Source organism: Globicephala melas, chromosome 21 (genome assembly GCF_963455315.2).
Source record: "Globicephala melas chromosome 21, mGloMel1.2, whole genome shotgun sequence".
NCBI classification, from domain to species: Eukaryota; Metazoa; Chordata; class Mammalia; order Artiodactyla; family Delphinidae; genus Globicephala; species Globicephala melas.
The window spans coordinates 3747098-3760485 of record NC_083334.1 but is presented as its reverse complement, the minus strand read 5'-3'; positions in this window follow the sequence as shown (position 1 = coordinate 3760485).

Here is a 13388-nt window from a genome sequence, read left to right as displayed (position 1 = left end):
GAAAATCATGGAATACAGCTCCCAAACCCCTCCCTCCCCAATGAATATTCCACCCCTTCATTTGTACACCCCACTTAACTGGCTTGACAAAGAAACTCCGGGCAGCTAATCACCTGAAACTGCCCCCTCTCATCTCGAGAGCCAACTGTTGCTTAATTAAATCCTCACTTTGCTTTCTTAACCTTCCTGTCTTGTCTCTGAATTCCTTCTCCGACAAGACAGTAACATTTCACTGGGAACAACTCTAAACCAAGATGTCACCGGATACTGGGATGTTTATTCTTCTGATTTGTTTTTCTCTTTTTATGAAGAAGGGGCCAGTTTGCTTTTTGCTTACGTACTCAAGTTTCTATCAGTAAATTATACCATTTAATTTTCAAGTAGAATATAAATTAAGGATTGGATTGATTGTTTCTAACCTCACTCAGAATCATGAACGATGTGCAAAAACAGCAATACTATTTAATTAATGCTTTTGAATACTCGGGTATTTCCAGTAAATGCAACTGAGACATATGAAAGAGAGTATCGTACCTTTTGGCTTTCTTCAATCAAATGGTTATGCACTCTATTGAAAAAGTGAATATATAAAAACTTTTATGACCCTGATCATTTAGTGTGGAGAAGAAGAAAAAAAAAAGAACACAAAATGGCAGGCATATTTATGTCCAATTCAACTGGAGTTGGCCAGAAAATAAAATATGTCAGTGCTTCAATCTTAATTCTACTGAAAAATAAAACGTGACTTTTATTATCTTTCAACTTCATGCACCTCACTGAGCTCTCAAAATACCTTTAGGACCTAAAAATCAAACCATCGTCTAATTAAAAGTTGTCCAAAGATACATATTTCTCTATAAACTTAATTTAGTTTACATTTTGGGACTTCCCTGGCAGTCCAGTGGCTAAGACTTTGGCTTCCAACGCAGGGGGTGCGGGTTCGATCCCTGGTCAGGGAGCTAAGATCCCACATGCCTCGGGGCCAAAGAAAAAACGCAGAAACATAAAACAGAAGCAATACTGTAACATATTCAATGAAGACTTTAAAATTGGTCCACATCAAAAAAAAATTGAGTTTACATTTTCAGGTTTATGTGGGAGAGAGCTTATAAACATATACCCTGTATGTTAGAAATGGCATTATAAATTAATTTTAATATGATTGGAATTATGAGAATCACCAAAGTATTGAAATATTAATGATATATCTGTATATATTTATATACACATTTTCATGTAAGGTGCCACATGAAAAGGTTTTGTGTAATAAATACTTTTACAGATCAGAAGTTATCAGGGTCTATTTCAATGTGTTACTGCAGCTGAAACCAGGTTGGAACTGTGTGACTGAGAATCTGGCTCTTAGCTTGAAACCTACGTTTCCTATGATGAGGAGTCCCTCTAGTATTACATATGTGGCATAATTCTTAAACAATGGCACTGTGTGTATTCTATCTCATTATTATTTAAATAAGATCATAAATATTTTACTCAGAATTCAAGAATGGAAGCTTTGCATCTGGACACTCTAATGGTATGGCTTCCATCTAATTTGTTTTCCTATCAGATGTAGAGTTATCATATTATCATAAAATATGGTAATAGCAGAGCATTATCCTAGAAAAAATTGCTGAGGCTAATAATGTAATGTATAAAACATACCATCTCCACACATTTCCAACCCTTTGTACTCAGTTTTATAACAAATCCATGCACGAAGAGAAAGGGCAAAAGAATTCAAGCACAGGGTGACTACAGCTGTATGCTGGAAATTTCTAATAGTAAAATGCTATTAATTTAAGACATATTAATACAAAACTAGGTAAGTTAAGGTTCTCCTAGGGATGTTAACTTATCCTCATTTAATATATATAACATGTGCTACTTTAAATTACCAGTTAGGTTTCTAAGTACATATTTTCGTGTGCACGCTGTATAATGTTGATAATATAATGTTACCAGGAGAAGTGTAACTTTTCTGCTCTGACCTGTATGTTTAGATTTCTAACCTTGTTGTTACATTAGCATTGAATTGTTTTTCGTATATATTTCTTATGGTTTTGCAAGAGAAAGTGATGAAAAAATAATTTTAAAAAGCACCCTGAATTGTGGAACTATGCACACTAAATATATAATATTGCCAAATTATGAAAATCTATAATCAATAGCATTTCAATAGAGGACAATCATATTTTGTGAAAATAAAATAATGTCACTTAAAATAAATATTTCATTATATTTATGTCTTTTAATTTTAATGTATTTACACAGAAATTAATATTTTGAGTCTATATCATTTTTCCCATTTATGTTTTAATTCCTTAACTTTTAATGTCTCTCAACACGTCTATAAACTATTATTTATCATCTGTGAGATTTTCAAAATTAAGACTTGAAACTCTAGATTCTCTTAATGTACATTAACTGCTTTCCTCCAACAACTATTATTTGAAATAAATATGATGCAGTGACAATGATTAAAACATTTCATAGATAACTATTTCAATATACACACATTTTAAATATATAGTAGGAAAATGGGGGGTTAGACTTCACATATGTTCTGATTTCATTTAAAAATCAGGATAGGATAACTTTTACTATTAATTACATTTATGACTCATTTATTTCTTTTGAGGGTTGATAATGAAGACAAATTTGGATTTTTGATCCTTTGTGAGCAAAAAGCCTCAACTGTGCACTTCTGTGTAAAATATTATTTTGTGAAAATTTGCAACCTGTGAGAAGTCATTTTATTTATATATTTAAAAATTATAATACCTCAGTCATATTCTCCTAAAGAAAGCTATCTAGTCTCCAGTTGTGCTTAACCTCAAAACAATGAATGTAAAACCAGCAGACAGTGAACAAGAGAACTACGGCTCACTGCAATTTTATTTCACAAGCTGTGAGATTACATGTAACATTGTGTGTGTGTGTGTGTGTGTGTGTGTGTGTGTGTGTGTGTGAAAGGGGCAAACTATCACAATCCCAGACACTTGATCTGTGCTTACTGAACGAGACACATGTCATCATTAAGACGGCTGACATCTTTTCCTACGGCAGCGCCACGTGCCAGGTTGCAATGAATGAGAGAAGAGCCTGTTGAGGATTTGTGTTTGTCAGGCCTCCTTAAGGGTCCTAACCAGAAACAACAGACACCAGGTCTCTCTGAGAAGGTGTCTATGAGCATCTCTGGAAAATTCACTATGAAGTCTTTACGTCTCAAGAGATTCATAGAACAGGATTCTTGAGGACTGGCATATCTCCCACCTGAGCTCTCAACTAAGGTCATATTCTAGTGAAAGTTTTTAGCTAAAACACTGGAATACGGTATATTGGCTATAACTAGGATGGCTGGTTCTTAATTCAGGAAACTACATAAAGTTAAAATTAGATGAGCTAATAAATTACAGAAGAAAGTAAAATGCACTATTTTCATTCTATATATAACATTAATTTGACTATTTGTAAGTTTTATTTTATCAATCCTCTCTTTTAATCAATCAAGTGTGGGAGACTTACATGTCAACAGGCCTGTTACAAACAATGTGACAAGGGTATAGAAGATTTATGAAAAGACAGCTATGAGAATTAGATTTTTTCAGCCCCAAAATACCTATATTCCCTATAGGTATTCCATATAGTATAAAGACAAATTTTATGGTTCACTTTATTGCACTTTGCATAAACTGTGTCTTTTGCAAATTGAAGATTTGTGGCAAACCTGCATTGTCAGATGATGGTTAGCATTTTTTAGCAATAAAGTATGTTTTAGTTACGGTACGTACATTTTTAGGCATGATGCTTTTGCACACTTAATAGGCTACAGTATAGTGTACACATAACTTTTATATGCACTAGGAAATAAAAAAAATTCTCATGTGATTCAGTTTACTGTTATATTTGCTTTACTGTAGTGGTCTGGAACCAAATGCACAACATCTTCAAGGTAGGCCTATAACTAAAAGCTTTCGTGTGGCTAGAATTCTTTCAGGACAGAGAGAGAAGTGAACAGCCCCTAATAAACTGCACTTTGGGTTCTGTTTGTGTGTGTGTGTGTGTGAATCTGCAGTAAGGAAAGATGGATGCCCTGCCTGTAGGGAAGGAACAAATATGGTAGAAAAGAGCACTAGTGCAGAATGAAAGTTTATGTTTTGGGCTCCTGATTGAAAATAAAGTACTTGCCGAGGAAACTAATTCATTTCTGATAGAGTATTTTTTCATACTATAATTCCTATAACGAACATTATTTATGGACCAATGTTACTCTATTAGATGTATATTTTATTTAATAATATATGCTATGATTTTTAAAGATTGATGCTATATGAATTATAAAAGGTATAGTTACTTCTCCAAATAGTTTACAAATAGTTAACATATGTTTAAGTCAAATATTAAAAGGGAAACATTAAGCCCAGATAATTTCATTATCTAAATACTGCCTACTGAATTCCCTATTTGCATTCTGTGTCTTATTTCTTAGTCTTACTCTTTTCTCATTTCTCCTCCCATTAAAGACACAATCATATTGCATCATCCCCAACTCAATGCCCATGCACCACTAAAACAAGAGCAGGTACACTACATGGAAAAGGCAGTGTAGCACAGCGCTAAGAGAAGAGGCATGGAGCTAGACTCCCCCTGTGAATGTACTTTCTACAGAGTTGGAATTACATTTTAACCAATAATAAGTGTGAGGATTAAGTGAGTTAATAGAAACAGCATACCTGGGACAAATCCAGCAATACAAGAAATTTGAATGAATTTTACTGTAATTATTGCTACTGATGTTACATTTTCTACTTTACTATTTATCACTGCAGCGTATTACTATAGTTTTTGAATAATGGAAGAAGATTACTCAGGAGGCTGGTTGAATTCATTTAGAAATTAAAATTTTTTCTTGATTATATTTATTTCCTTAAGTATTTGATTATGAAATATGGTATTCCATAGAAGATGGGCTTGAATTGGAGGAATAGAGAAAAAAGACAATGAATTTGTTCTTACTATGAAAGTAGATGAGTTGGAATTGTTTTCAGGTTACAGGAATTAAAGGGTGTAGAAAGGATTAGAGGACAAAAAATATGATGATAAGTAGAGTGAGCCAAAGAAAATGATGAGAACTATGAGTAATATTTCAGTGGATGGTATCATCTATTAATTATAGTCACTGCCTGTTGTACAATATAAGAAGAATGTGAAATGGAATAACACCCTCTACATGAGGAACCTTGCTAAAATAGTTTTACTTAGGTATAACATTAATACATATGTAACTCGAAGTGTTACTACTTAATATTTTCCATTTGTACAGCATTATCTATTCCAAATATCTCATACATTCTGTGTCTTTATTTTTCATCTAAAACAAGCACATTTTTTTCAAGGAAATCTGCATTTTTAAGGCCAATATATAGCAATCTTTCTTTAAGCTTTGCCAAATTTTTAGCCTTATAATTGTCATAATTCAGGAGAAACGGAATTGCATCTAGGTAGAAGTTAGATTTTACAGGAAACCTATGTATTAAGTGAAATTCACTTATAGTAAAAAACGACAAAAAAATAAAGAATCACCTGAATCACCCATTAAGTTCACCCTACATAGTTCTGCATGTATAACCTGGCAAAGAAATGTATATATAAATGTATACAGCATGATAAGCAGTGAGATCATGAAAATGGATGCTACCTACTACATATATTAGTCTTTTACCTAGCCTGACAAAATTAATTTAAACAATTTTTTCAGAGTGCATAATTTGAGCTTTCACAATTTAAAGAGAATATGACACAATTTCAAAGAATAGTGTTTAAACACTGGCTTCTCTTTAAGCTTACATGAGCAGTGTTTTCGATAAATACTAATTAAGAAAACCATTATTACAAAATAGCAACTTTAAGAACAAAATAAATTATATAGTTTTCTCTATTGTTCCAAAATAATTATGTATTTGTAATGATCTAACCCACAATTGAAATGGTAATGCATGATTTGACTCTAAGTATAACTGAGGTATAAATGTAGGCTACCATCCATATTTAAATATATTCAGTAGAGTGGAAATGATAATCAGTTCATTCATCCACTTATTTTTTAGACAGATATTTACTACTGCCTACTCTTTGCCAAACCTGGGGGTGGAATAGGAAATGAGAGAAAAATTCTCTGTGTTCAGAGAGCTTGCATTCTAGTAACTGAGTCAGCACTGAACAAGCAAAGATATGACATATTTTCAACTAGTAAAGATTATTGTAAATAACATAGCAAAACATAAATTGTACTCGATAGTGAGAATGACTATGGGAAAGGCAATATATTAGAGAAGGTAGTTAGGAAAGGAAGAATTGCTAAATCTACAAAGATTTTGGGATGGTTAGAAACAACTGTTTTGTGTCGAAAAAGGGCTCCAATGAGACACACAATTATTACAACAGTCTTATTTCCTAAATAGGGTAAGTAAGCTGGAACAATAGAAAAATACGTGGGGACTGGATGATTGAAATTGAACTGTTGGGGGTAGTGATTTCCTATCATAAAATCTACAGAACAACATTTATCCACACATATATTTTTTTCCCCTCTGTGCATGTGAATGTATGTATGTGTGTCCCTAGTCTCATTTAAGGTAATCACTCGGTATGATGAATTCCATCACCTTCTACTTCCTGAGAGTTTATTATACCTGGTCTCTGATTTGTATTTAATCTTTATTTCAATCTTGGATCTTTCCAGTAAGATTCTATGTATGTTTACAATTCTCCCATCTTAAAACAATCAAACAAAATCCTTCCTTGAAACTCTATATTTATAGTTCAGCTTTAGCTCAATTTATGACCTTCTTTGCCAGGAGAGGTATTCTTTTGGGTTCCTGGACCCAATTTCATTGTGTGGAGGGGTGTTCCCATCCACCAAAAAGCAATTCTCCGAGGCCAGCTGGGTGTCGTACAATTCCACTCAGTTCTGACCCTATCTACCCGGAGGTGATGTCCGATCCCACAGACTAAGGATACAAGACTGCTCTCCATCCACCCCACTTCAGACACCAATCACAAGTCCGGGTTGTTACCGAGACATCTGATTGACTGTCTATAAATCAGAGATTGCCATGACCCACTCCTTGGCTTCAATTAATTTGCTACAACAGCTCACAGAACTCAAAAAGCTGTTTACTCACTAGATCTTATTACCAAATATCTTAAAGGATAGGAATCAAGAGCCAGATGAAGAGATACGTAGGGTGAGGTCCTGAACAAAGGAGCTTCTATTCTTGTGGAGTTTGGGGTCCGGCACCGTTGTGCATGGGTGGAAACGTTCTTGTTCCTCAACCTGGAAGCTCTCAGAATCCTGTTCTTTTGGGGTTTTATGGAGGCCTTATTAGATAGGCATGGTTGATTAAATCATTGGCCACTGGTGATTGAACTCAGTCTCCAGTCCCTCTCCCCCCTCTCCCCAGAGATCTGAGGGCGGGACTGAAAGTTCCAACCCTCTAGTCACCTGTGGTTGGCTCCACTGGCAACCTGCAGTCTACTTCGGTGAGTTCCACAGGTCGGCTCATTAATATAACAAAAGACATCTTTGTTGCTCTCAACACTTAGGAAACTCAAGCGTTTTAGGAACTGAGTCAGAAATGAGGACAAAGACCAAACACATATTTCTTATTATAAATCACAATATCACAGGTATGAAGCCTACATTCCAGTACTTTCTTTACATTAATTAACTGTCCAACAGATATGAAACTTTTCTAAGCATTTTAAAGTTATTTTCCCACAAAATCAGAATGCATATGTGTGTGCCTGTATTACACACACACACACACACACACACACACACATATATACATATATGCATATATTTAGAGAGAGGGAGAAAAAGATAGAGGAAGTGTCATCCATATTTTAGATATAGTTTAACATCACAAATAAACATGACCATATTTGATTAGCACATTTTAACATTCCTAGTACTCTTTGTTAACCATTTATAAAATGCACTTAAATGATAGAGGAACACTTTCTTCTCTTCATGGTATAATTTTGTCAAAAATAAAGTGCCCCCTTTAGAAATGGGTATGACATAGAATTCTGAAAATTTTAAATCACATTATTTTACAATTTTTGCACATTTTATATTATATGCATTTACTGGACATTTGATCAGGAAATTTATAGACTCTTTACAAGTAAGATTTTAACACACTATTTTGCTCTAATTTTTAGAAAATTTAAGGAGGTGTTGTTTTTATGGATGCTGAATCAGTGTTAATTTCTATTATGTATTCAATTGCTACATTGTGTGATCTGTGCTAAGTATTCCTTTCACTAGAGTTAAAAACAGGTGCTTTTCCTGTGTGTATACACAAATAATAGTTGTTTTCATTTATTTTTTCTCATGACAATAAGATCTATATACATCCCCTGAAGTCAAGATGAATAAGATCTATACATTTTTCATGTATATTTTTATATTCCATATTTTAGAACAATTTTAATATTAAAAAATTTGTGTAGATATAATGTATTAATTTTACATTGTTCTAAATAAATAAACAGAAAGTGTTGTCACCATACTTACACCTCTCTTTGGTCCTAATGTCTAGCTGTACTCTGAATTATATGATTTGCATACCTTAAAATAATTCTTAGAAGAAAAGTAGGCAAAATGCACTGTGAGGGCACTGGAGTGACAAGGTAAGAGTAACAGTAGAGGAGAGACTAAGTGCCTTATTACGCTAAATGCAGGTACTTTTACTAAAAGATTTTCTTGTGGATAAATACTTTTAAACCCACATTGTAGACTTATCATTAAATATATACTGAAAAACTTTTATGAAGGCCTTGATGTAGAATTTTAATGTCAGCTTCAAGTTGACATTATATGCTACCTATAAATATGCTGAAAATATTAACTGCATTCTTTTTTCCATTAGGACTAACTCTTTTAACCTCTCTCGTTTTTAAAGAGCTCAAATTACTGGTAAAATTATAAGAGGCTGCAGGAAAGAAATTGAAGTTCAGCTCTCACTTAACATTAAGTAGAACAGTGGCTGAACCACAATAACCAATGTAATAGTTTTTAGGTGCTCTTGGGATATAAAAGACAGGGATGATCATTCAAAGGTGTATTTGATGTCACAAATTATTATTCAGCACTTCTGTTTTAAGACACAAAGCATCCTCTTTCAAAGTAGTTTATGAGTAGGTAGATATGAAGTAAATATTTCTAACTAATAATTGGTAACAGGCTAAAAAACTTTTTTTTTTTTTTTTTTTTTACTTCTGAATGGCTGCTCTACAGAGTGGAGAAGACACTAAATGTAATGCAGGCGGGGTTGAGGCTCACTGGTAACTAAGGTCCTTTTTTTTTTTTTTTTCTGTAGAAGTTTCTATAGAACTTGAAAGAAAAGGAAAAAAGTAATCCTAAAAGCATGTTTGCCTGTAATACAGGACAAAAGGAAAACTGCGTCATTGGCTCCCTACTTGGCTATGTAGATGCAAAGATGTGAATGATAAAATTTAGCACTGAGTACTTTAAGAAAAATATAAAAAAATATATTGACCCATGAAATTATATTTCACATATGTAAATTATACTACGTATATGGATATACACACATATATGATTTTCTGTGTAAAAATGCCCTTGCAAAGTCAAAACTACAATTACTAATCTTTCTCCATACGTTGCTTCTCATTTGTTTTATGCCGAATTTTTCTGACATTTATTTACCTGTTCCTATTTCTTCTCTCCTCCATACACATCTTTTGGTACAACACATTGTGAAAATTCAATGAAAAAATACATGTGTAAACTTATTTGCCTCTTATTTTCCTCTGATTGAAAATCCATCAGTGATTGCCATAGAAAATGCCTGAGGCCTTTAGGAACATAAATGAGTTTCAAAGCTGTTCACAGAATGATCTAGATAAGAGCAAGGCGATAACACTTCAATTGATTTCCTTTTCCATAAAATGAGTATTCTATTAGACATTTCATATAAGATGGAATGAATACTATCCTCTAACAGTTGGACAAAAACTTAGATTGAAAATATCAACTAGGTGCATGCCAAAGTCAGAAATCCCGCCTCTTCTCCCCAGAATGTCTCCTATTCGCATGATTTTTACAAGATGCCTTCTGACCTTCTGTGACCTGTTGATGCCAAATAGTGTGACAATCCCATATGTAAGGCTCACTGAAAGGAACTGGTCAATTACAAGAAACAATTTCCATTAAATACCCAGACTAGGGTATCACTGATCTGTAGTATTTCATAAATGTAGATTAGCTTATTTGGGCAAAGGACACAATATTTTATCCAGTTGATTTGAATAAAGACAGGGGTTAGAATCACAAGTTATCTAACAGGAATGTGACATTTGTCTATGCAAAGGGCAATCTTGAGGGTAATGCAGGGAGTCTGGTGAATATTAGCATCAGGAATATACGTGAATTACTGAAATTTCCAATATTTGCTACTTATTATTTTAATAGCTATGCTGAGGTTATATACTAACATCATAAACTTTTGAAGATGTCTTACTTTTGTTACTCACCCGTGCTTGGTCCAGTTATCCACAAAATCACTACTGGACCTGAGCTTTATTTGCTTGTCATGAGGGCTCCACAACAATCCCAGTAGTAGGAAAACACCTTCGAATAGAACAGAAAGCAAAGCAGAATGATACCCTTGTTGCTTCAAAGGGAGAGCAGAAAATAGGCAGCAGCTTTGTATCAGAGCAGATATTTCTGAGTTCAAGCACTGTCACCGGTCATTACTACTACTCTCCATTCCCCCCACAAAAGCAAGCAGTCTGTCCTTAAGTGAGGACTTCCTAGAGTAAAGGCTGTCATAATGGTGATAACGATATTGATAATAATTACTTTGATTCATTTAGCATTAATTGTGCCAGTCAATGTCTAAACTTTGTACATATACTAACACATTTCTAGTGAAGTAGATGCAACTATTTCAACAGATAATCATGAAACATAAAGAAGGCTAGGAAAACATCCAGGGTCACAAGCTACAGGAGTTCAGAAATGGCCTGGGACATGTCACTTGTGATTAAACTTGGTTTAATCATATAACTTTGAAGTGGCTCTTTCAAAATATTGCTAAAATCCTTCAGATGCAAAAACTCTGTATCTTGATTGTGGCGGTGATTAAATCACTGTATGCGTCTCCAAAGCCCCCTTAAACTGTAAACTGAAATATGGATTTTATAGTATGAAAGTAAATCTGAATTTTAAAAAGGAATTAAAGTAAAAGTTAAATATTTAGAAAGGTATGAGGAAGTGGTTTGTATCTTGTAAACAAAACCTGGATCCTTGTTGTTTATTCAAATTTCGATACTCTACGTGTGTGTGTGAGAGAAAGAGACAGACAGACAGACAGATGGAGACAGACTGTGAAGCAACAACATGATATGAAGGGAAATTATAAGAAACAGAACAGACTGATATGAATGGGGAGGGGTGATTAAGTGAGAAGGGACAGGAGACTACAGGAAATGGAATTGAACAAAGACAGAATAAAAACAGGAAAGGTTATATTATAATTATTTAGAAGAAAGACTAAATAGAATTTGTTAAATCAATAAATATCATTTATTTATTGAGTGGAAAATTCAGGATTTCTTCTGGCATACATAATTTTGGAGTCTATTCCCAGGATCACAGCTACAGAGGACACACTGGAAGAATGATGAACTCAACTCAGTTGGACATGGTGAAACCTTCCATGGTCTTCTTCATCTGGATTAAACTATTCTGTGCTTAGCTGTGTTTCTAATATGTCAGTCAGAAATAAAGAGTGATGTGTAGTTTTCTATTGCTAACGGATGACAGCAGTCGATGATAAATGTTACCTGGTTTTGTTACTGTGGAGATATTCTGGAGACTATCCAAAATGACCTTAGGTATTCATTCCCGAAGCATCCCAACTGAAAACCAAATACCAGAGGAACTGCAATATCTCTCCATAGTGGGCCATTTGTATTCCTAGCTAAACTCTCCTAATCATAATTTTTCACTCCCTTTCTCCCTTCAGCCAGCTGTGTATGGCATATTATGTTTCAGCCTCTTGAAACACAAGCACCATTTTCTTCTTTCAGACAAAGTAGCATTTGGAAGCACTAACGTATTAACATTCTAGTCAAGCCAACATCTGCACCATTTTTGGAGCTCTTTCATTTTCCTTTTGCTCTCTCAGCACCCACTGGATGAAGGCGAGTTTGCATCTATAAAGGTTGTCATTTTATTATTTAATGAATAATGCAAACAGAAATCTGATGAATATTGGAAATGTATTCCTCACTGAAATTAATATAAAATGAATTATTGAAATTACAGAAACAAGGTGACTCTAACTTTAATTTTGATATCATAAAGTTACATTTAAATTAAAATATACAAGGTACCATCATATATACTGACTACAGTAACAAACCTATAAAATAGTCTCGCTTGAATGTGTTATTTGCAGTTCGTTTTATTGTGTACGCCTCTCTGTGCTCCTTTTCTCTCTTTTGTTAAAGGTAACAAGGAAATATCACTTTTGGTATTTTGAACCAACATGTCAATATATGCAAATAAAATTTAGTTATTGTGGAATAAATTGCTTTTTTTGGTTGGCTTCCTAGGAAACTTCTAATTATACAAAGGTTTTCCTTATTAGGTAATCAAAGGTATGTATGTGTATCTTTTATTTGCTAGGTAAAGTAAAGAGAACCGTCACTTAGACATTTCCATAAAACCTCTTGCTTTTTCTAGGAGTTCTCCCTTCACATGCCTCCTTAGAGTTTTAAGAAAACCTAGGGAGAATATCTTGGGGTAGACTCCACTCACAGCTGAAAAAGAAATTTGGGATTAGAAGATTCTGAGAAAATGAAATACCAAATTTTCTTTAAGACTGAAGCTGAATAATAGAAGTATAGAGATCACAGAATTGAAGAATCCAGCATAGCTAGAATGAAGCAGGGCAGATCTAGAGTGAGATATTTTAGTAGGGCCTGGTGTTCTGAGAATCACAACCAAAACATGAGCCCGTTGGGTCAGCCAAGGCAGGGCATCTGGGTGGAGCGCCAGAGGAAACATTTCAAACGGAAAGGCACTGGGGCAATGCATTAAAATGTTTTAACAGAAGAGAAGGCAGAGTAGGAAGAGTGCCTTATAGTCCCTGCCTAACTTTGCCACCTTGTAGGTGTTTAGGGGTATTTATCTGTTTTAGTTGCAGAGGTTATTGGCATTAATATTAATCATAGAGGTGCTCGTAATTCAAATAAAATTATAATCCTCTACTTCCCTCATTCTCTGCTAGAAATCTGACATCTCCTCAAAACAGAACACCCTCAAATGGAGATGATTTTGCCTAAAG